The 24,268-nt window shown below is 46.7% G+C and overlaps 1 protein-coding gene across 1 annotated transcript in view; it reads right to left on the bottom strand.

The window, feature by feature from the left end:
* The window catches only part of LOC139384630 (insulin-like growth factor 1 receptor), a 115,152-nt gene that overhangs the window by 88,619 nt on the left and 2,265 nt on the right, over window positions 1–24,268 (bottom strand). The gene's annotated exons all lie outside the window — the stretch shown is intronic.

Below are 24,268 nucleotides of genomic sequence, written 5' to 3' on the forward strand. Positions count from 1 at the left end.
ATGACAACTACTGCCAAGCTGTGTCTAATGACAACTACTGCCAAGCTGTGTCTAATGACAACTACTGCCAAGCTGTTTCTAATGACAACTACTATTCTACTGCCAAGCTGTGTCTAATGACAACTACTGCCAAGCTGTGTCTAATGACAACTACTGCCAAGCTGTGTCTAATGACAACTACTATTCTACTGCCAAGCTGTTTCTAATGACAACTACTGCCAAGCTGTGTCTAATGACAACTACTGCCAAGCTGTGTCTAATGACAACTACTGCCGAGCTGTTTCTAATGACAACTACTGACTGCCAAGCTGTTTCTAATGACAACTACTGCCAAGCTGTTTCTAATGACAACTACTGCCAAGCTGTGTCTAATGACAACTACTATTCTACTGCCAAGCTGTTTCTAATGACAACTACTGCCAAGCTGTTTCTAATGACAACTACTGCCAAGCTGTGTCTAATGACAACTACTATTCTACCGCCAAGCTGTTTCTAATGACAACTACTGCCAAGCTGTGTCTAATGACAACTACTGCCAAGCTGTTTCTAATGACAACTACTATTCTACTGCCAAGCTGTGTCTAATGACAACTACTGCCAAGCTGTGTCTAATGACAACTACTATTCTACTGTCAAGCTGTGTCTAATGACAACTACTGCCAAGCTGTGTCTAATGACAACTACTATTCTACTGCCAAGCTGTGTCTAATGACAACTACTTCCAAGCTGTGTCTAATGACAACTACTATTCTACTGTCAAGCTGTGTCTAATGACAACTACTGCCAAGCTGTGTCTAATTACAACTACTGCCAAGCTGTGTCTTATGCCAACTACTGCGAAGTTATTTCTAATGATAACTACTAGCCCACTGCCAAGGTATTTCTAATGTGAATTATTGAGGGACCACTGTAGAGCTAACTTAATATGAATCTGTAGAGATCCACCTGGAGGTAAATACTATTCAAATATTGATATTATAATAATTACCATAATATTCATAAGGACAACAGAATCTGAAGGTTGCCAATAAAGGTCCATTGTTCTGGCTACATGTTATGCTCTCTGGTCAAAGGTGAGGTTCAGTATAATTGGATAGCTGCTAAAAGTATCACTACTCATTTACCCCTCCCCAGACAGACTAAACAAACACCACGGAGCCTAGTAGCACCGTCTAGTATCACCAGTCCTTTACCCCTCCCCAGACAGACTAAACAAACACCACGGAGCCTAGTAGCACCGTCTAGTATCACCAGTCCTTTACCCCTACCCAGACAGACTAAACAAACAACACGGAGCCTAGTAGCACCGTCTAGTATCACCAGTCCTGTACCCCTCCCCAGACAGACACGAGGCTAGTAGCACCGTCTAGTATCACCAGTCCTTTACCCCTCCCCAGACAGACACCAGAGGCTAGTAGCACCGTCTAGTATCACCAGTCCTTTACCCCTCCCCAGACAAACACCAGAGGCTAGTAGCACCGTCTAGTATCACTAGTCCTTTACCCCTACCCAGACAGACACCGGAGGCTAGTAGCACCGTCTAGTATCACTAGTCCTTTACCCCTCCCCAGACAGACACCGGAGGCTAGTAGCACCGTCTAGTATCACTAGTCCTTTACCCCTCCCCAAACAGACTAAACAAACACCACGGAGGCTAGTAGCACCGTCTAGTATCACCAGTCATTTACCCCTCCCCAGACAGACACCAGAGGCTAGTAGCACCGTCTAGTATCACTAGTCCTTTACCCCTCCCCAGACAGACACCGGAGGCTAGTAGCACCGTCTAGTATCACTAGTCCTTTACCCCTCCCCAGACAGACACCGGAGGCTAGTAGCACCGTCTAGTATCACTAGTCCTTTACCCCTCCCCAGACAGACTAAACAAACACCACGGAGGCTAGTAGCACCGTCTAGTATCACCAGTCCTTTACCCCTCCCCAGACAGACACCAGAGGCTAGTAGCACCGTCTAGTATCACTAGTCCTTTACCCCTCCCCAAACAGACTAAACAAACACCACGGAGGCTAGTAGCACCGTCTAGTATCACCAGTCCTTTACCCCTCCCCAGACAGACACCAGAGGCTAGTAGCACCGTCTAGTATCACCAGTCCTTTACCCCTCCCCAGACAGACACCAGAGGCTAGTAGCACCGTCTAGTATCACCAGTCCTGTACCCCTCCCCAGACAGACACGAGGCTAGTAGCACCGTCTAGTATCACTAGTCCTTTACCCCTGCCCAGACAGACACCCGAGTCTAGTAGCACCATCTATTTAGTCTGTAGAAACAGCGAAAGAGAGCCACAGAGAGCCAGAGCGAGTTAACGCCCTCCCAAACCGACCAGCTGACACCCTTCCAAACCGACCAGCTGACACCCTCCCAAACCGACCAGCTGACACCCTCCCAAACCGACCAGCTGACACCCTCCCAAACCGACCAGCTGACACCCTCCCAAACCGACCAGCTGACACCCTCCCAAACCGACCAGCTGACACCCTCCCAAACCGACCAGCTGACACCCTCCCAAACCGACCAGCTGACACCCTCCCAAACCGACCAGCTGACACCCTCCCAAACCGACCAGCTGACACCCTCCCAAACCGACCAGCTGACACCCTCCCAAACCGACCAGCTGACACCCTCCCAAACCGACCAGCTGACACCGTCCCAAACCGACCAGCTGACACCCTCCCAAACCGACCAGCTGACACCCTCCCAAACCAACCAGCTGACACCCTCCCAAACCAACCAGCTGACACCCTCCCAAACCAACCAGCTGACACCCACCCAAACCAACCAGTTGACACCCTCCCAAACCAACCCTATCAGATGCTCAGCATGCTCTGCTCAAACCTAATGGTATGGTCCTAAACCACACAAACACTGGAAACTATGTAAAATATTTGTTTTCCAATCCCATCCTGGAATATACAAGGTATGAGGTCATCTGTCTGAGACCTAAAGAGCAGGAGCCCAGACTTCATCAAAGAAATTGGAAATACAGGCATTGACATCCTACAACAAACATGGTATAGAGGAGACGGACCCACTGGTTGCCCTATAGGTTACAGAGAGCTGGTAGTCCCATCCACCACACTACCAGGTGTGAAACATGGTATAGAGGATATGGACCCACTGGTTGCCCCCTAGGTTACCGAGAGCTGGTAGTCCCATCCACCACACTACCAGGTGGGTGATATAGAGGAGATGGACCCACTGGTTGCCCTCTAGGTTACAGAGAGCTGGTAGTCCCATCCACCAAACTACCAGGTGTGAAACAGGGAAGCGACTCAGTGCTCATTTGGTATAGAGCAGACCTAACTCACTCCATTAAATTAATCCAAACAGGAACATTACAGGAACATTAATAAGGAACTGATCTCATAGAAAAATGTCCTGTATGCTACCTATATCCCCCACTAGAATCCCCATGCTTTAACTTCTTGGATATAGGGGGCGCTATTTTAATTTTTGGATGAAAAACGTTCCCGTTTTAAACAAGATATTTTGTCACGAAAAGATGCTCGACAACGCATATAACAGCAATGGAAAGAAAACACTGACGTTTCCAAAACTGCAAAGATATTGTCTGTGAGTGGCACAGAACTGGTGTTACAGAAAAAAAACAGATAAAAATCCAATCAGGAAGTGCCGCATTTTTTGAAACCGCCTCATGGCAATGACTCCTTATATGGCTGTGAAGGAGCTAGGAGTCAGCTTACATGTTCCCCAAGGTGTCTTCAGCATTGTGACGTATTTGTAGGCATATCATTGAAAGATTGACCATAAAAGACTACATCTACCAGGTGGTCGCTTGGTGTCCTCCGTCGCAATTATTGCGTAATCTCCAGCTGCAGTATTTTTCAGTTTTCTTCTGATGAGAAGGCAACTGCCACCACTGATAGATTATCGAATAGATATGTGAAAAACACCTTGAGGACTGATTCTAAACAACGTTTGCCATGTTTCTGTCGATATTATGGAGCTAATTTGGAAAAAAGTTCGGCGTTGTAAGTGACTGCATTTTCCAGTGTTTTTCTTAGCCAAACGTGATGAACAAAACGGAGCTATTTCTCTTACACAAATAATCTTTTTGGAAAAAATTAACATTTGCTATCTAACTGAGAGTCTCGTCATTGAAAACATCCGAAGTTCTTAAATTATTTTATTTGAATGCTTTTCTTGTTTTTGTGAAAATGTTGCCTGCTGAATGCTAGGCTAAATGCTATGCTAGGCTATCAATACTCTTACACAAATGCTTGTGTAGCTTTGGTTGAAAAGCATATTTTGAAAATCTGAGATGACAGTGTTGTTAACAAAAGGCTAAGCTTGTGTTTGAATATATTTATTTCATTTCATTTGCAATTTTCATGAATAGGAAACGTTGCGTTATGGTAATGAGCTTGAGGCTATGATTACGCTCCCGGATACGGGATTGCTCGACGCTAGAGGTTAATGAAGACTGATTTCCCCCTCCAGGATAGAGAAGCTACCATTTCCAGGCCCAGGGACATGTACACGTCTGTGGAGACCTAAATGCCAGAACTGGACAAGAACCTGACATTCTCAGCACACAGGGGGACAAATACCTACCTGGAGGTGACAGCATTCCCTCCCACATATGCCCCCCTAGACACAACTACGACAAAACAACCAACAAAAATGGGTCACAACTCCTGCAGCTCTGTAACACGCTGGGTCTGTACATAGTCAATGGTAGGCTTCAAGGGGACTCCTATGGTAGGTACACCTATAGCTCATCTCTTGGCAGTAGTACTGTAGATTACTTTATCACTGACCTCAACCCAGAGTCTTTCAGGGCGTTCAGTCAGCCCACTGACACCTCTATCAGATCACAGCAAAATCACATCTACTTGAAAAGAGCAATACTCAATCATGAGGCGCCAAAGGAACTGAAAGGAACGTTCCATTGCAATAGTAAGGCGTAAACCTGTCAGGAGAAAACCTAAACAGTATATTTGACCCGTTTCAGGAAGCTAGGTGTATGTCACACGTCTCTACTTCACAGGAGAGGTATTTGAATGATTTCTTTATCAACATGGGCAGATATGCCTTCTGGAACATATTAACTTTCATGTGCCTTAATAACAAACGTGACCCCATCTGTAAATACAAGTGTTAAATTATAAGCCTAGTTGGTTTAGCCATGGAAAAATACAGGAACCTTCCCGCTAGCCATGATTGGCTGACATAGCGAGATGAGTTTGGATTGGTCTGCCATGTAGCGTACTTCTGTCTATAGCATGAGCCGCTCAGTATGTGTAGATAATCCTTTCTAATCCCAACTTTGTCTTTTTTTTAAGATCCCATGAAGAACTGAAAAAGTGTTGCATCGCTGCCTTGAAGAAAATAGAGCTATCAACAAAGATCAGTTGGAAAAGGTTGAGACAAACTACTTTCTAGAGGACGATCGTGCCATGCGGACTCTGAAAATGAATCGGAAGATGTGGAAATCCCTTATTTAGGTCAAAACATTTCTCACTGAACCAGACGGTGTAGATTCTTCCCGATCACTTCCATCAGACGAAACGGCGATCAACAGTGTTGATCACGGAAGAAGTTGACCACGTTTTGAAATCAGTGGAATGCCCAGTGGAAGCAGAGTGATGATTCCCAAATACAGGAGAGAGTGGTGAATGTTTGTAGTTTGTAAGTAAAAACTTCCAGTCAACTTGTGCAATACATTAGGAGATAAAGTAGATCACATTCTGCATTTCACCTGTCACATTATGAAGCTTACCGTAGTTCCCCAGGACAGTTGAGCCAGTCACATTATGAAGCTTACCGTAGTTCCTTCCCCAGGACAGTTGAGCCTGTCACATTATGAAGCTTACCGTAGTTCCCCAGGACAGTTGAGCCAGTCACATTATGAAGCTTACCGTAGTTCCCCAGGACAGTTGAGCCTGTCACATTATGAAGCTTACCGTAGTTCCCCAGGACAGTTGAGCCTGTCACATTATGAAGCTTACCGTAGTTCCCCAGGACAGTTGAGCCAGTCACATTATGAAGCTTACCGTAGTTCCCCAGGACAGTTGAGCCTGTCACATTATGAAGCTTACCGTAGTTCCCCAGGACAGTTGAGCCAGTCACATTATGAAGCTTACCGTAGTTCCCCAGGACAGTTGAGCCAGTCACATTATGAAGCTTACCGTAGTTCCCCAGGACAGTTGAGCCAGTCACATTATGAAGCTTACCGTAGTTCCCCAGGACAGTTGAGCCTGTCACATTATGAAGCGTACTGTAGTCCCCCAGGACAGTTGAGCCAGTCACATTATGAAGCTTACCGTAGTTCCCCAGGACAGTTGAGCCAGTCACATTATGAAGCTTACCGTAGTTCCCCAGGACAGTTGAGCCAGTCACATTATGAAGCTTACCGTAGTTCCTTCCCCAGGACAGTTGAGCCTGTCACATTATGAAGCTTACCGTAGTTCCCCAGGACAGTTGAGCCAGTCACATTATGAAGCTTACCGTAGTTCCCCAGGACAGTTGAGCCTGTCACATTATGAAGCTTACCGTAGTTCCCCAGGACAGTTGAGCCAGTCACATTATGAAGCTTACCGTAGTTCCCCAGGACAGTTGAGCCTGTCACATTATGAAGCTTACCGTAGTTCCCCAGGACAGTTGAGCCTGTCACATTATGAAGCTTACCGTAGTTCCCCAGGACAGTTGAGCCAGCCACATTATGAAGCTTACCGTAGTTCCCCAGGACAGTTGAGCCTGTCACATTATGAAGCTTACCGTAGTTCCCCAGGACAGTTGAGCCAGTCACATTATGAAGCTTACCGTAGTTCCCCAGGACAGTTGAGCCAGTCACATTATGAAGCTTACCGTAGTTCCCCAGGACAGTTGAGCCAGTCACATTATGAAGCTTACCGTAGTTCCCCAGGACAGTTGAGCCTGTCACATTATGAAGCGTACCGTAGTTCCCCAGGACAGTTGAGCCAGTCACATTATGAAGCTTACCGTAGTTCCCCAGGACAGTTGAGCCAGTCACATTATGAAGCTTACCGTAGTTCCCCAGGACAGTTGAGCCAGTCACCTTATGAAGCTTACCGTAGTTCCCCAGGACAGTTGAGCCAGTCACATTATGAAGCTTACCGTAGTTCCCCAGGACAGTTGAGCCTGTCACATTATGAAGCGTACCGTAGTTCCCCAGGACAGTTGAGCCAGTCACATTATGAAGCTTACCGTAGTTCCCCAGGACAGTTGAGCCAGTCACATTATGAAGCTTACCGTAGTTCCCCAGGACAGTTGAGCCAGTCACCTTATGAAGCTTACCGTAGTTCCCCAGGACAGTTGAGCCAGTCACATTATGAAGCTTACCGTAGTTCCCCAGGACAGTTGAGCCAGTCACATTATGAAGCTTACCGTAGTTCCCCAGGACAGTTGAGCCTGTCACATTATGAAGCTTACCGTAGTTCCCCAGGACAGTTGAGCCAGTCACATTATGAAGCTTACCGTAGTTCCCCAGGACAGTTGAGCCAGTCACATTATGAAGCTTACCGTAGTTCCCCAGGACAGTTGAGCCAGTCACATTATGAAGCTTACCGTAGTTCCCCAGGACAGTTGAGCCTGTCACATTATGAAGCGTACCGTAGTTCCCCAGGACAGTTGAGCCAGTCACATTATGAAGCTTACCGTAGTTCCCCAGGACAGTTGAGCCAGTCACATTATGAAGCTTACCGTAGTTCCCCAGGACAGTTGAGCCAGTCACCTTATGAAGCTTACCGTAGTTCCCCAGGACAGTTGAGCCAGTCACATTATGAAGCTTACCGTAGTTCCCCAGGACAGTTGAGCCTGTCACATTATGAAGCTTACCGTAGTTCCTTCCCCAGGACAGTTGAGCCTGTCACATTATGAAGCTTACCGTAGTTCCTTCCCCAGGACAGTTGAGCCTGTCACATTATGAAGCTTACCGTAGTTCCTTCCCCAGGACAGTTGAGCCTGTCACATTATGAAGCTTACCGTAGTTCCCCAGGACAGTTGAGCCTGTCACATTATGAAGCTTACCGTAGTTCCCCAGGACAGTTGAGCCAGTCACATTATGAAGCTTACCGTAGTTCCCCAGGACAGTTGAGCCTGTCACATTATGAAGCTTACCGTAGTTCCCCAGGACAGTTGAGCCTGTCACATTATGAAGCTTACAGTAGTTCCCCAGGACAGTTGAGCCAGTCACATTATGAAGCTTACCGTAGTTCCCCAGGACAGTTGAGCCAGTCACATTATGAAGCTTACCGTAGTTCCCCAGGACAGTTGAGCCAGTCACATTATGAAGCTTACCGTAGTTCCCAAAGACAGTTGAGCCAGTCACATTATGAAGCTTACCGTAGTTCCCCAGGACAGTTGAGCCAGTCACATTATGAAGCTTACCGTAGTTCCCCAGGACAGTTGAGCCTGTCACATTATGAAGCTTACCGTAGTTCCCCAGGACAGTTGAGCCAGTCATATTATGAAGCTTACCGCAGTTCCCCAGGACAGTTGAGCCAGTCACATTATGAAGCTTACCGTAGTTCCCCAGGACAGTTGAGCCAGTCACATTATGAAGCGTACCGCAGTTCCCCAGGACAGTTGAGCCAGTCACATTATGAAGCTTACCGTAGTTCCCCAGGACAGTTGAGACAGTCACATTATGAAGCTTACCGTAGTTCCCCAGGACAGTTGAGCCAGTCACGTGTTGGTTTGTAAATACCCGGAGAAAGCGGTTGCAGGTGAGTGCAGCTGTGTATTGACCAGGGGTCGTGTTTTATACCGCGCATTGACCGGGGGTCGCGTTTTATACCGCGTATTGACCAGGGGTCTTGTTTTATACCGGGTATTGACAGGGGTTGCGTTTTATACCCGGTATTGACCAGGGGTCGTGTTTTATACCGCGTATTGACAGGGGTCGCGTTTTATACCGGGTATTGACCAGGGGTCGTGTTTTATACCCGGTATTGACCAGGGGTCGTGTTTTATACCCGGTATTGACCAGGTTCGTGTTTTATACCGCGTATTGACAGGGTCGCGTTTTATACCGGGTATTGACCAGGGGTCGTGTTTTATACCGCGTATTGACAGGGGTCGCGTTTTATACCCGGTATTGACAGGGGTCGCGTTTTATACCCGATATTGACAGGGGTCGCGTTTTATACCCGGTATTGACAGGGGTCGCGTTTTATACCGGGTATTGACCAGGGGTCAATGGCCAACCCTTATAGCCTGGTTCCTCTCTAGGTTACTTCATAGGTTTTGGCCTTTCTAGGGAGTTTTTCCTAGCCACTGTGCACACCTGCATTGCTTGCTGTTTGGGGTTTTAGGCTGGGTTTCTGTACAACACTTTGAGATATCAGCTGATGTAAGAAGGGCTTTATAAATACAATTGATTGATTGATGTACGTGCAACTACAGTTTTCTGTCACAGAAAATACATGTTTCATTTCTTTTTTTTTTTGGAGTGTAAAGTGTTGGTCCCATGTTTCATGAGCTGAAATAAAAGATCTCAGAAATGTTACATAACGCTCAAAGGGCTTATTTCTCTCAAATTCTGTGCACAAATTGTTTTACATCCCCGTTAATGAGCATGTCTTTGCCAAGACAATCCATGCATCTGACAGGTGTGGCATATCAAGAAGCTGATCAATCAGCATGATCATTACACAGGTGCACCTTGTGCTGGGGACAATAAAGGGCAGAAGAAAAATATCAACTGGCAAATTCTCTACAACGACGGAGATGGCTTGTGCTAGAGAAATTAACATTAAATTCTCTGGCAACAGCTCTGGTGGACATTCATGCCAATTACACACTCCCTCAACTTGAGACATCTGTGTTTTTTTTGTGACACAACTGCAGATTTTAGAATGGTGTACTATGGGGTGGTCAGGTAGAGTCATTACTCATTTGGTTTGCAGAGACAAAGAGACTGTTCTAGCATCTTCAAAGTGCACCGAGGCACAAATATTTTTTCATTATCCATTTTTTTGGGGGGGGGGGGGGCGATAGCAATCGTTTTGCCGTGGCTCAGCACCACAGCGGAAACACTGATCCCCCCCTCCCCTCCACTATTTTCACACACATTCTTGTAGAATGAGAATGGTCCCTGTAACTCCTCCTTCCTACCCTAGTCAGTCATCCGTCGTCCCTACCCTAGCTAGTCGTCCGTCATCCCTAACCTAGCTAGTCTTCCGTCATCCCTACCCTAGCTAGTCGTCCGTCATCCCTAACCTAGCTAGTCTTCCGTCATCCCTACCCTAGCTAGTCGTCCGTCATCCCTACCCTAGCTAGTCGTCCGTCATCCATACCCTAGCTAGTCGTCCGTCATCCCTACCCTAGCTAGTCATCCGTCATCCCTACCCTAGCTAGTCATCCGTCATCCCTACCCTAGCTAGTCATCCGTCATCCCTACCCTAGCTAGTCATCCGTCATCCCTCCTCCTACCCTAGTTAGTCATCCGTCATCCCTACCCTAGCTAGTCATCCCTCCTCCCTACCCTAGCTAGTCAGCCCTACCCTAGCTAGTCATCCGTCATCCCTACCCTAGCTAGTCATCCCTACCCTAGCTAGTCATCCGTCATCCCTACCCTAGCTAGTCATCCCTCCTCCTACCCTAGCTAGTCCTCCGCCATCCCTACCCTAGCTAGTCATCAGTCATCCCTCCTCTAGCTAGTCATCCGTCATCCCTCCTCCTACCATAGCTAGTCATCCGTTATCCCTACCCTAGCTAGTTATCCGTCAACCCTACCCTAGCTAGTCATCCATCATCCCTACCCTAGCTAGTCATCCACTTCCTCTACTTACCCTCTTAGAGACGCTCTTAGAGACTTACCCAGAAAGACTCAACTGTAATTGTCGTCAGTCGTCCCTACCCTGGCTAGTCGTCCCCACCCTGGCTAGTCGTCCCCTGGCTAGTCGTCCCCACCCTGGCTAGTCGTCCCCACCCTGGCTAGTCGTCCGCACCCTGGCTAGTCGTCCCCACCCTGGCTAGTCGTCCCCACCCTGGCTAGTCTTCCCCACCCTGGCTAGTCTTCCCCACCCTGGCTAGTCGTCCCCACCCTGGCTAGTCGTCCCCACCCTGGCTAGTCGTCCCCACCCTGGCTAGTCGTCCCCACCCTGGCTAGTCGTCCCCACCCTGGCTAGTCGTCCCCACCCTGGCTAGTCGTCCCCACCCTGGCTAGTCGTCCCCACCCTGGCTAGTCGTCCCCACCCTGGCTAGTCGTCCCCACCCTGGCTAGTCGTCCCCACCCTGGCTAGTTGTCCCCACCCTGGCTAGTCGTCCCCACCCTGGATAGTCGTCAGTTGTCTTTCTGGCTAAGTCTTTAGTCGTCCCTACCCTGGCTAGTCGTCCCTACCCTGGCTAGTTGTTAGTCGTCCCCACCCTGGCTAGTCATCCCCACCCTGGCTAGTCGTCCACACCCTGGCTAGTTGTCAGTCGTCCCTACCCTGGCTAGTCGTCCCCACCCTGGCTAGTCGTCAGTCGTCGTCCCCCTGGCTAGTCGTCCCCACCCTGGCTAGTCGTCCCCACCCTGGCTAGTCGTCCCCACCCTGGCTAGTCGTCCCCACCCTGGCTAGTCGTCGATACCCTGGCTAGACGTCCCCACCCTGGCTAGTCGTACCCACCCTGGCTAGTCGTCCCCACCCTGGCTAGTCGTCCCCACCCTGGCTAGTCGTCCCCACCCTGGCTAGTCGTCCCCACCCTGGCTAGTCTTCCCCACCCTGGCTAGTCGTCCCCACCCTGGCTAGTCGTCTCTACCCTGGCTAGTCATCCACTTCCTCTACTTACCCTCTTAGAGACGCTCTTAGAGACTTACCCAGAAAGACTCAACTGTAATTGTCGTCAGTCGTCCCTACCCTGGCTAGTCGTCCCTACCCTGGCTAGTTGTCCCCACCCTGGCTAGTCGTCCCCACCCTGGCTAGTCGTCCCCACCCTGGCTAGTCGTCCCCACCCTGGCTAGTCGTCCCCACCCTGGCTAGTCGTCCCCACCCTGGCTAGTCGTCAGTCGTCTTTCTGGGTAAGTCTCTAGTCGTCCCCACCCTGGCTAGTCGTCCCCACCCTGGCTAGTCGTCCCCACCCTGGCTAGTCGTCAGTCGTCTTTCTGGGTAAGTCTCTAGTCGTCCCATCCCTGGCTAATCGTCCCCACCCTGGCTAGTCGTCCCCACCCTGGCTAGTCGTCAGTCGTCTTTCTGGGTAAGTCTCTAGTCGTCCCTACCCTGGCTAGTCGTCCCCACCCTGGCTAGTCGTTAGTCGTCCCTAACCTGGCTAGTCGTCCCAACCCTGGCTAGTTGTTAGTCGTCCCCACCCTGGCTAGTCGTCCCCACCCTAGCTAGTCGTCCCCACCCTGGCTAGTCGTCCCCACCCTGGCTAGTCGTCCCCACCCTGGCTAGTCGTCCATTTCCTACACTTACTCTCTTAGAGACGCTCTTAGAGACGTACCCAGAAAGACAACTGTAATGGCTGCTAGTCGTCCCTACCCTGGCTAGTCGTCCCTACCCTGGCTAGTCGTCCACTTCCTCTACTTACTCTCTTAGAGACGCTCTTAGAGACTTACCCAGAAAGAGTCAACTGTAATGGCTTTCTAGTCGTCCCTACCCTGGCTAGTTGTCCCTACCCTAGCTAGTCGTCCACTTTCTCTACTTACTCTCTTAGAGATGCTCTTAGAGACTTACCCAGAAAGACTCAACTGTAATTGTTGCCAAAGGTGATTCGAACATGGGTGTGAATACTTTGAGATATTTCTGTATTATTTCATATTCAATACATTTGCAACTATTTCTAAAAACATGTTTTCACTGTCATTGTGTGTAGACAGGTAAACACTTTATTTGAAATCTATTTTGAATTCAGGCTGTAACAACAAAATGTGGAATAAGTCGAGGGGTATGAATACCTTCTGAAGACTGTATCTGGCTGTGACCTCCCTCTCTCCCTCCTCTCTGAGAGGAAATATTGTGAATATTTCAGATGGTTCCCGGCAGTTCTATATCCAACAGACAAAACACTGGTCTATAGACTTTGTGTGCCAGAAATAATACGATGAGGCAAAGCTAGACGAGCAGACAGACAGTGGTGACATCAGGTCAGTATTTTTTGGCATGTGAAATGTAAACAGCAGTTTAAAGAAAGCTACAAGTGGTTGTTGGATGGGAGGGAGGTGAGGCAGCGTAGCGGAATAGAGATGAGAGGTCAGACTGTGTGTGTGTGTGTGTGTGTGTGTGTGTGTGTGTGTGTGTGTGCGTGCGTGTTGCACGGTATATAAAAGGTCCATAATTTTATTCTAAAAAGCGGTTCAGTACTCCTTTAGAGCATCGAGTCTGTATCGGCAATGGGATGGATGGGCATTTGAAATCATTTCACTATTCGAACAACATCATGAAATCTTTTCAGATATCCGGGTTCGTCGAAGTACATGCAAACAAAATAAAACTGTTTATCTTTGGGAACTGGCTTGCTATGCAGCCGCGAGACTTGGGAACTGGCTTGCTATGCAGCCGCGAGACTTGGGAACTGGCTTGCTATGCAGCCGCGAGACTTGGGAACTGGCTTGCTATGCAGCCGCGAGACTTGGGAACTGGCTTCTGTATGTGTCTATGGGTTCACAGCAGAAAGACTACTACTGTATGTGTTTATGGGTTCACAGCAGAAAGACTACTACTGTATGTGTTTATGGGTTCACAGCAGAAAGACTACTACTGTATGTGTTTATGGGTTCACAGCAGAAAGACTACTACTGTATGTGTTTATGGGTTCACCTACTGTATGTATTTATGGGTTCACAGCAGAAAGACTACTACTGTATGTGTTTATGGGTTCACAGCAGAAAGACTACTACTGTATGTGTTTATGGGTTCACAGCAGAAAGACTACTACTGTATGTGTTTATGGGTTCACCTACTGTATGTGTTTATGGGTTCACAGCAGAAAGACTACTACTGTATGTGTTTATGGGTTCACCTACTGTATGTATTTATGGGTTCACCTACTGTATGTGTTTATGGGTTCACAGCAGAAAGACTACTACTGTATGTGTTTATGGGTTCACCTACTGTATGTATTTATGGGTTCACAGCAGAAAGACTACTACTGTATGTGTTTATGGGTTCACCTACTGTATGTGTTTATGGGTTCACAGCAGAAAGACTACTACTGTATGTGTTTATGGGTTCACAGCAGAAAGACTACTACTGTATGTGTTTATGGGTTCACCTACTGTATGTGTTTATGGGTTCACCTACTGTATGTGTTTATGGGTTCACAGCAGAAAGACTACTACTGTATGTGTTTATGGGTTCACAGCAGAAAGACTACTACTGTATGTGTTTATGGGTTCACCTACTGTATGTATTTATGGGTTCACCTACTGTATGTGTTTATGGGTTCACCTACTGTATGTATTTATGGGTTCACAGCAGAAAGACTACTACTGTATGTGTTTATGGGTTCACCTACTGTATGTATTTATGGGTTCACAGCAGAAAGACTACTACTGTATGTGTTTATGGGTTCACCTACTGTATGTGTTTATGGGTTCACAGCAGAAAGACTACTACTGTATGTGTTTATGGGTTCACCTACTGTATGTGTTTATGGGTTCACAGCAGAAAGACTACTACTGTATGTATTAATGGGTTCACAGCAGAAAGACTACTACTGTATGTGTTTATGGGTTCACAGCAGAAAGACTACTACTGTATGTGTTTATGGGTTCACAGCAGAAAGACTACTACTGTATGTGTTTATGGGTTCACAGCAGAAAGACTACTACTGTATGTGTTTATGGGTTCACAGCAGAAAGACTACTACTGTATGTGTTTATGGGTTCACCTACTGTATGTATTTATGGGTTAACAGCAGAAAGACTACTACTGTATGTGTTTATGGGTTCACCTACTGTATGTATTAATGGGTTCACAGCAGAAAGACTACTACTGTATGTGTTTATGGGTTCACCTACTGTATGTATTAATGGGTTCACAGCAGAAAGACTACTACTGTATGTGTTTATGGGTTCACAGCAGAAAGACTACTACTGTATGTGTTTATGGGTTCACAGCAGAAAGACTACTACTGTATGTGTTTATGGGTTAACAGCAGAAAGACTACTACTGTATGTGTTTATGGGTTCACCTACTGTATGTATTAATGGGTTCACAGCAGAAAGACTACTACTGTATGTGTTTATGGGTTCACAGCAGAAAGACTACTACTGTATGTGTTTATGGGTTCACAGCAGAAAGACTACTACTGTATGTGTTTATGGGTTCACATCAGAAAGACTACTACTGTATGTGTTTATGGGTTCACAGCATAAAAACTACATTCAAAGTGTGTTGTCAGTATATCCTTGTGTAATAATGTTACATACATCATTTCATTTAGACAAAGCCTTTTCACTGTTAAAATAAGCATGAGATTTTTTTTCTTTAAAAAATATATACTCTCACAAGTATTTGAATACTAACGTCCGTTTGGATATTTGAATACTGTACAAACCGTGCCCATCCCTAAATCAGCCCCTTTATAGTAGGATGAGCCTTGTCCACTTCCTAATTCACTGCTACAGCTGTCTGGCCTGCATTAGCTCCCCTCTCATGCTGCACACACAAGTTAACACACTTAAATAACACAACACTGCATGTGGAAATGTTGAACTTTTCACAAAACAAAGTCCTTTATCTCCTTCACCCCCACCTCTTGTCTGGTTTCCACTAGATTCCACAGCCACAAAGTCAGATTCCACAGCCACAAAGTCAGATTCCACAGCCACAAAGTCAGATTCCACAGCCACAAAGTCAGATTCCACAGCCACAAAGTCAGATTCCACAGCCACAAAGTCAGATTCCACAGCCACAAAGTCAGATTCCACAGCCACAAAGTCAGATTCCACAGCCACAAAGTCAGATTCCACAGCCACAAAGTCAGATTCCACAGCCATAAAGTCAGATTCCACAGCCAAAGTCAGAATCCACAGCCACATTCTGCCTCGCGAAAGACGCCATTACTTTCTTAAAGAGACAGCGCACACATTTATAAAAAAATAAGCTCCTTGAATTGATTTGATTGCTTTTTCTACGCTCCTGCTCTCCCTCTGTTTCCGATTTAACTAGATGTTTGCTCCCTGCAGTGGCACTGAGGTGTCAAGTGGATGGGATCACTTCATTAGTTACTGTGTCCACAGAGAGGAAGCTTTCCTCCTCACACCAACACTACAGACACGACAGCGAGTCTAGCAGGAGTGGGAACTATGGACGGGATTCTTCAATTAAGTGTTTGTCATTTAACGAGAAACATCTTAGTTAGATGTAAAAATTGCGAGACTAAGACCTGAGGCAGTGTTACTGGCTGTTGTTGCTACGGTGATAGGGCGGCAGAACAGAGCGGGTGACTGTGATAGGGCGGCAGAACAGAGCGGGTGACTGTGATAGGGCGGCAGAACAGAGCGGGTGACTGTGATAGGGCGGCAGAACAGAGCGGGTGACTGTGATAGGGCGGCAGAACAGAGCGGGTGACTGTGATAGGGCGGCAGAACAGAGCGGGTGACTGTGATAGGGCGGCAGAACAGAGAGGGTGACTGTGATAGGGCGGCAGAACAGAACAGGTGACTGTGATAGGGCGGCAGAACAGAACAGGTGACTGTGATAGGGCAGCAGAACAGAGAGGGTGACTGGAAGACAACCTACCAGTAGTTCTGTGAGAGAGAGAGACATAAGGGGAGAAAGAGGCTTGTTTCCAATACTACTTTGGTGCCTGTAATTGATTATGGTGATATCTTGTACTTCATGCCTGTGGTGTCATTACATATGGCGGCTGAGATTCGTTACGAACTCCAAAGCTCTCACACATCACCTTCTACATGGGAGTGGCCTTCCTTACCTCCTCAGAGGTTAAATCACTGGTACCTTTATATTTGTAAGGCCATATTGAGACAGCTCCCATGTTACTAGTGTAACTAAACAACAATATAAAACACAACAGGTAAAGTGTTGGTCCCATGTGTCATGAGCTGAAATAAAAGATCACAGAAATGTTCCATACGTACAAAAGGCTTATTTTGCTAAAATTTTGTGCGCACATTTATTTACATCCCTGTTAGTGAGCATTTCTCCTTTGCCAAGATAATCCATCCACCTGACAGGTGTGGCATATCAAGAAGCTGATTAAATATCATGATCATTACACAGGTGAACCTTGTGCTGATGATGACAATAAAAGGCCACTTTTAAAATGTGCAGTTTTGTCACACAACACCATGCCACAGATGTCTCAAGTTGAGGGAGCGTTGCAATTGGCATGCTGACTGCAGGAATGTCCATCGGAGCAGTTGCCAGAAAATGTCATGTTAATTTCTCAACCATAAGGCAGTACATCCAACTGGCCTCACAACCACAGACCATGTGACCACGCCAGCCCAGGACCTCCACATCTGGCCTCACAACCACAGACCATGTGACCACGCCAGCCCAGGACCTCCACATCTGGTCTCACAACCACAGACCATGTGACCACGCCAGCCCAGGACCTTCACATCTGGCCTCACAACCACAGACCATGTGACCACGCCAGCCCAGGACCTCCACATCTGGTCTCACAACCACAGACCATGTGACCACGCCAGGCCAGGACCTCCACATCTGGTCTCACAACCACAGACCATGTGACCACGCCAGCCCAGGACCTCCACATCTGGTCTCACAACCACAGACCATGTGACCACGCCAGCCCAGGACCTTCTCATCTAATTCACCTGAGACCAGCCACCCAGACTCCTAATGAAACTCTGGGTTTGCACAACCAAAAAACTTCTGCACAAACTGTCAGAAACCGTCTCAGGGAAGCTCATCTGGATCACCAGGATCTTAACCTGACTGCAGTTTGGCATCATAACTAGTGACGCACCGATAAAAAAACTATTTGGCCGGGCCTCCCGGGTGGCGCAGTGGTTAAGGGCGCTGTACTGCAGCGCCAGCTGTGCCATCAGAGTCCTGGGTTCGCGCCCAGGCTCTGTCGTAACCGGCCGCGACCGGGAGGTCCGTGGGGCGACGCACAATTGGCCTAGCGTCGCCCGGGTTAGGGAGGGCTTGGTCGGTAGGGGTGTCCTTGTCTCATCGCGCACCAGCGACTCCTGTGGCGGGCTGGGCGCAGTGTACGCTAGCCAAGGTGGCCAGGTGCACGGTGTTTCCTCCGGCGCATTGGTGCGGCTGGCTTCCGGGTTGGATGTGCGCTGTGTTAAAGAAGCAGCGGCTTGGTTGGTTGTGTATCGGAGGACGCATGACTTTCAACCTTCGTCTCTCCCGAGCCCGTACGGGAGATGTAGCGATGAGACAAGATAGTAGCTACTACAACAATTGGATACTACGAAATTGGGGAGAAAAAGGGGTAAATTCAAAAAAAAATAAATAAATAAATAAATAAAAAAAACTCTTTGGCCGATATAGAGTTCTTCCTTGCCCAAAAAAAACGATACCGATACCCGATATAAAAAAAAAAAAATGGTGGCCTTGTAAGCATTCTAGTACAGTTAAATAGTTAACACACACACACAGCTGTCCAAGGCACTGCATCTCAGTGCAAGAGGCATGGCCCATCTGGTTCGAATCCAGGAGGTATCACATCCGGCTGTGATTGGGAGTCCCATAGGACGGCGCACAATTGGCCCAGCGTCGTCCGGGCCGTCATTGTAAATACGAATTTGTTCTTAACGGACTTGCCTAGTTAAATAAAAGGACACACCGCACACACACACCAAAAAGTTATTTTGTTTGCATTTACGTATGTTGCCATTACCAGTAAAACAAATCAAAACCTATTTCTTTCACTCACTTGCTGTGCTGTTTCGTTTGTTCAGTCGTTCCATTCTCAACCAGGAGTAGACAAGCAGACACTGGTTTGGCTGCTAGGAGCAGTAGAACCTAGTCTGAGTGTATCTTTAGGCTCCTGTTAGGAGAAGACAAGCAGACGCTGGTTTGGCTGCTAGGAGCAGTAGAACCTAGTCTGAGTGTATCTTTAGGCTCCTGTTAGGAGAAGACAAGCAGACGCTGGTTTGGCTGCTAGGAGCAGTAGAACCTAGTCTGAGTGTATCTTTAGGCTCCTGTTAGGAGAAAACAAGCAGACGCTGGTTTGGCTGCTAGGAGCAGTAGAACCTAGTCTGAGTGTATCTTTAGGCTCCTGTTAGGAGAAGACAAGCAGACGCTGGTTTGGCTGCTAGGAGCAGTAGAACCTAGTCTGAGGGTATCTTTAGGCTCCTGTTAGGAGAAGACAAGCAGACGCTGGTTTGGCTGCTAGGAGCAGTAGAACCTAGTCTGAGTGTATCTTTAGGCTCCTGTTAGGAGAAGACAAGCAGACGCTGGTTTGGCTGCTAGGAGCAGTAGAACCTAGTCTGAGGGTATCTTTAGGCTCCTGTTAAGAGAAGACAAGCAGACGCTGGTTTGGCTGCTAGCAGCAGTAGAACCTAGTCTGAGTGTATCTTTAGGCTCCTGTTAGGAGAAGACAAGCAGACGCTGGTTTGGCTGCTAGCAGCAGTAGAACCTAGTCTGAGTGTATCTTTAGGCTCCTGTTAGGAGAAGACAAGCAGACGCTGGTTTGGCTGCTAGCAGCAGTAGAACCTAGTCTGAGTGTATCTTTAGGCTCCTGTTAGGAGAAGACAAGCAGACGCTGGTTTGGCTGCTAGCAGCAGTAGAACCTAGTCTGAGTGTATCTTTAGGCTCCTGTTAGGAGAAGACAAGCAGACGCTGGTTTGGCTGCTAGCAGCAGTAGAACCTAGTCTGTGTATCTTTAGGCTCCTGTTAGGAGAAGACAAGCAGACGCTGGTTTGGCTGCTAGCAGCAGTAGAACCTAGTCTGAGTGTATCTTTAGGCTCCTGTTAGGAGAAGACAAGCAGACGCTGGTTTGGCTGCTAGCAGCAGTAGAACCTAGTCTGAGTGTATCTTTAGGCTCCTGTTAGGATAAGACAAGCAGACGCTGGTTTGGCTGCTAGCAGCAGTAGAACCTAGTCTGAGGGTATCTTTAGGCTCCTGTTAGGAGAAGACAAGCAGACGCTGGTTTGGCTGCTAGCAGCAGTAGAACCTAGTCTGAGTGTATCTTTGGGCTCCTGTTAGGAGAAGACAAGCAGACACTGGTTTGGCTGCTAGGAGCAGTAGAACCTAGTCTGAGTGTATCTTTAGTCTCCTGTTAGGAGAAGACAAGCAGACGCTGGTTTGGCTGCTAGCAGCAGTAGAACCTAGTCTGAGTGTATCTTTAGGCTCCTGTTAAGAGAAGACAAGCAGACGCTGGTTTGGCTGCTAGGAGCAGTAGAACCTAGTCTGAGGGTATCTTTAGGCTCCTGTTAGGAGAAGACAAGCAGACGCTGGTTTGGCTGCTAGGAGCAGTAGAACCTAGTCTGAGGGTACCTTTAGGCTCATGACAGGTTGCAGTTAGCTGGAGGACAGACACCCTGTCAGGCAGGCCGTGGTTTGGCTGCTAGGAGCAGTAGAACCTAGTCTGAGGGTACCTTAGGCTCATGACAGGTTGCAGTTAGCTGGAGGACACCCTGTCAGGCAGGCTGTGGTTTGGCTGCTAGGAGCAGTAGAACCTAGTCTGTATTCCCAGTCATGTGAAATCCATAGATTAGGACCTAATGAATTTATTAAACTGATTTCCTTATGAACTGTAACTCAGTAGAATATTTGAAATTATTGCATGTAGCGTTTATATTTTTTGATCAGTGTACATTGTCCAGCAGACAAATGAAAACGTATCACCTGTGCTGACATGACTGTTCTGTTGACCCACTCGGCCCATACAGAGTGAGGTAAAATAAGCTATTGAGTTCTCTGCTTGGAACAAACTTCCAAAAGGTCCTGAAATGACAGGATCCCTTTCAATAAGATTAAACAACATGATAAATGAAGTGGGGGTCAATGTCCTGACCCCTAGTTGCACCACACTTTCCCAAACCATCTTTCTGTTAAATGTTTTCTGTGTTTGATGTTGCAAATGTATCTTAAATTGCTGCTATTCTGGCCAGGTCTCTCTTTAGTAGAATCTCAAATGATACTAACCTGGTCAAATAACAGTTAGATTTGATCGATAGAGAGGAGGGGGGGGGGGGGGGGTCACCTGTTCCAATCGATCGGTCAAATTTATTTGCATTGTATTTTTCCATATATACACACACCCTATGTATTTTAATAAAATCAACTGCAAGCATTGAGCTTGTCTGACGCTTTAAGCTTATGGTTTGATGAAATAAGACAAATGCCCCAAGAGGGTGCCAGAGATCTAGATAGAGAAATGTTAAATAAATAAATATATATTAAACTTTACCTGACCCAACTTGTCTCCTCCCGCTCCTGCTGGAATTTGCATATTCTGCCATTACTCGCCTGAAGTTGCCGGTAATAGGCTACACGAGGAGTCGGCAACCTTTCATGTTGAATGCCAATTTATCTTACCATTTCTACCGATCAGTGGGCGTGCCAGTTATGGTTTTCATATTACAATTGTGAAACATGTATTTAATTTATAATAACATCTTCATATATTAAAATCACTGTCATGTGGTTAATCAAAATTCTATTCAAATCTGAATTAAAATGATACAAATCTAAAAAGTAATTATATTGCCATTTCCAACTATGTCAAAATAGCCTTCATAAAGCCAACAAATAAAAACATTGCAGCCTGCATGTAGAAAATATACTGACAAAAATGAATATCCTATAAATCACATTGGTTACATATGGCCTGTCTGCAACGAACTTAAAACATTGTATCAACTATGAACTTGGGTCCGGCCCGAAGCTTGTGTTAGCGAACTTGCAACATGTATAAAATATTCTGGGCCCTCAGAGTTTCCGGTGGCCCCAAGACGCAGCGATCAGGCCGGTTCCACCAAGCTACCACAATACTATCCTGGTGGACCCGAGACGCAGCGTTGCCTCAGTGAACGGTCCTTGCTATCCAGGATCTTTGGGACGACCCTACCCAATTGAAATTGACATTTAAAATGGTTAAGGTTAGGTAAAGGTTAAGGTTTAGGATGGTGACGTCCCAAGGATCCCGGATAGCACTATACCTCAGTAAACAGTGTCAAGTCCTTTCCCACAGCTAGTTAGCCAGCTAGATGGGGGAGCGAAACATGAATTTGTCCCTGACAAGTGACAACCCATACATCAAAACGTAGCTACGAAGCAAACGTTGTAACATGCTGTGTTTTGTTAGTGTCTCTGAAAACATTTAGATGACAGACCTTGAGGAATACTTTGCAAAGAGCAAATACACTTCCGTTCAGAAGTTTGGGGTCACTTACAAATGTCCTCGTTTTTGAAGGAAAAGCACATTTGTCCATTAAAATAACCTCAAATTGATCGGAAATACAGTGTAGACATTGTCAATGTTGTAAATGACTATTGGAGCTGGAAACGGCTGATTTTTAATGGAATATCTACATAGACGTACAGAGGCTCATTATCAGCAACCATCACTCCTGTGTTCCAATGGCACGTTGTGTTAGCTAATCCAAGTTGATCCAAATTGATCATTAGAAAACCCTTTTGTAATTGTTAGCACAGCGGAAAACTGTTTGTCTGATTAAAGAAGAAGCAATAAAACTGTCCTTGAGACAAGTTGAGTATCCGGAGCATCAGCATTTGTGGGTTCGATTACAGGTTCAAAATGGCCAGAAACCAAGCACTTTCTTCTGAAACTCATCAGTCTATTCTTGTTCTGAGAAATGAAGGCTATTCCATGCGAGAAATTGCCAAGAAACTGAAGATATCGTACAACGCTGTGTACTACTCCCTTCACAAAACAGCGCAAACTGGCTCTAACCAGAATAGAATGTTCTCTGTTGTTTTAGATATGCCATTAGGGTATTGAAGCAGACATCCTCTACCAGTGACAATGGCTGAATATCAACTGCAATCGTTTCTGTAATCAGCGCTGTGATTTTCTCCATTATCACACTGCTGTCAGCAACAGGTTGGGTCTCACGGTGCCTCTCTCATCACTGCCCCTGTAGCTCAGTTCCACCTCATCACCTTCTCATTTAACGTCTCAGTCCACATCTCATCACTGCCCCTGTACGGTCCCTGTAGCTCAGTTCCACCTCATCACTGCCCCTATACGGTCCCTGTATCTCAGTTCCACCTCATCACTGCCCCTGTACGGTCCCTGTAGCTCAGTTCCACCTCATCACTGCCCCTGTACGGTCCCTGTAGCTCAGTTCCACCTCATCACCTTCTCATTTAACGTTTCAGTCCACATCTCATCACTGCCCCTGTACGGTCCCTGTAGCTCAGTTCCACCTCATCACCTTCTCATTTAACGTCTCAGTCCGCATCTCATCACCTTGTCATCACCTTTTCAGAGTCCGCATCTCATCACCTTCTCATTTAAAGTCTCAGTCCGCATCTCATCACCTTCTCATTTAACGTCTTAGTCCGCATCTCATCACCTTCTCATTTAACATCTAAGTCCACATCTCATCACCTTCTCATTTAACGTTTCAGAGTCCGCACCTCATCACCTTCTCATTTAACATCTCAGTCCGCATCTCATCACCTTCTCATTTAACGTCTCAGTCCGCATCTCATCACCTTCTCATTTAACATCTCAGTCCACATCTCATCACCTTCTCATTTAACATCTCAGTCCACATCTCATCACCTTCTCATTTAACATCTCAGTCCACATCTCATCACCTTCTCATTTAACATCTCAGTCCACATCTCATCACCTTCTCATTTAACATCTCAGTCCGTATCTCATCACCTTCTCATTTAACATCTCAGTCCACATCTCATCACCTTCTCATTTAACGTCTCAGTCCACATCTCATCACCTTCTCATTTAACGTCTCAGTCCACATCTCATCACCTTCTCATTTAACATCTCAGTCCACATCTCATCACCTTCTCATTTAACATCTCAGTCCACATCTCATCCCCTTCTCATTTAACATCTCAGTCCACATCTCATCACCTTCTCATTTAACATCTCAGTCCACATCTCACCACCTTCTCATTGAACGTCTCAGAGTATTGTCATAACGGGCTTAGCTTCTGTCATTCCCAGTCTCACTCTGCCATTTTAGACGATGGCGTTCGGAGGGCATTATATCAAATCATTTAAAAGATGCATATGTCCTCCGATTAACATTACAGCATTGTTGCATTTTATTTTTTAAATGTAACGTTTATTTAACCAGGCAAGTCAGTTAAGAGCAAACTGTCATTTACACTGACGACCTACGACCTACGACCTACATTAGGATGTTTATTTTCTCCTTTATGACGATCG

This window comes from Oncorhynchus clarkii, chromosome 26, assembly GCF_045791955.1.
Source record: "Oncorhynchus clarkii lewisi isolate Uvic-CL-2024 chromosome 26, UVic_Ocla_1.0, whole genome shotgun sequence".
NCBI lineage: Eukaryota > Metazoa > Chordata > Actinopteri > Salmoniformes > Salmonidae > Oncorhynchus > Oncorhynchus clarkii.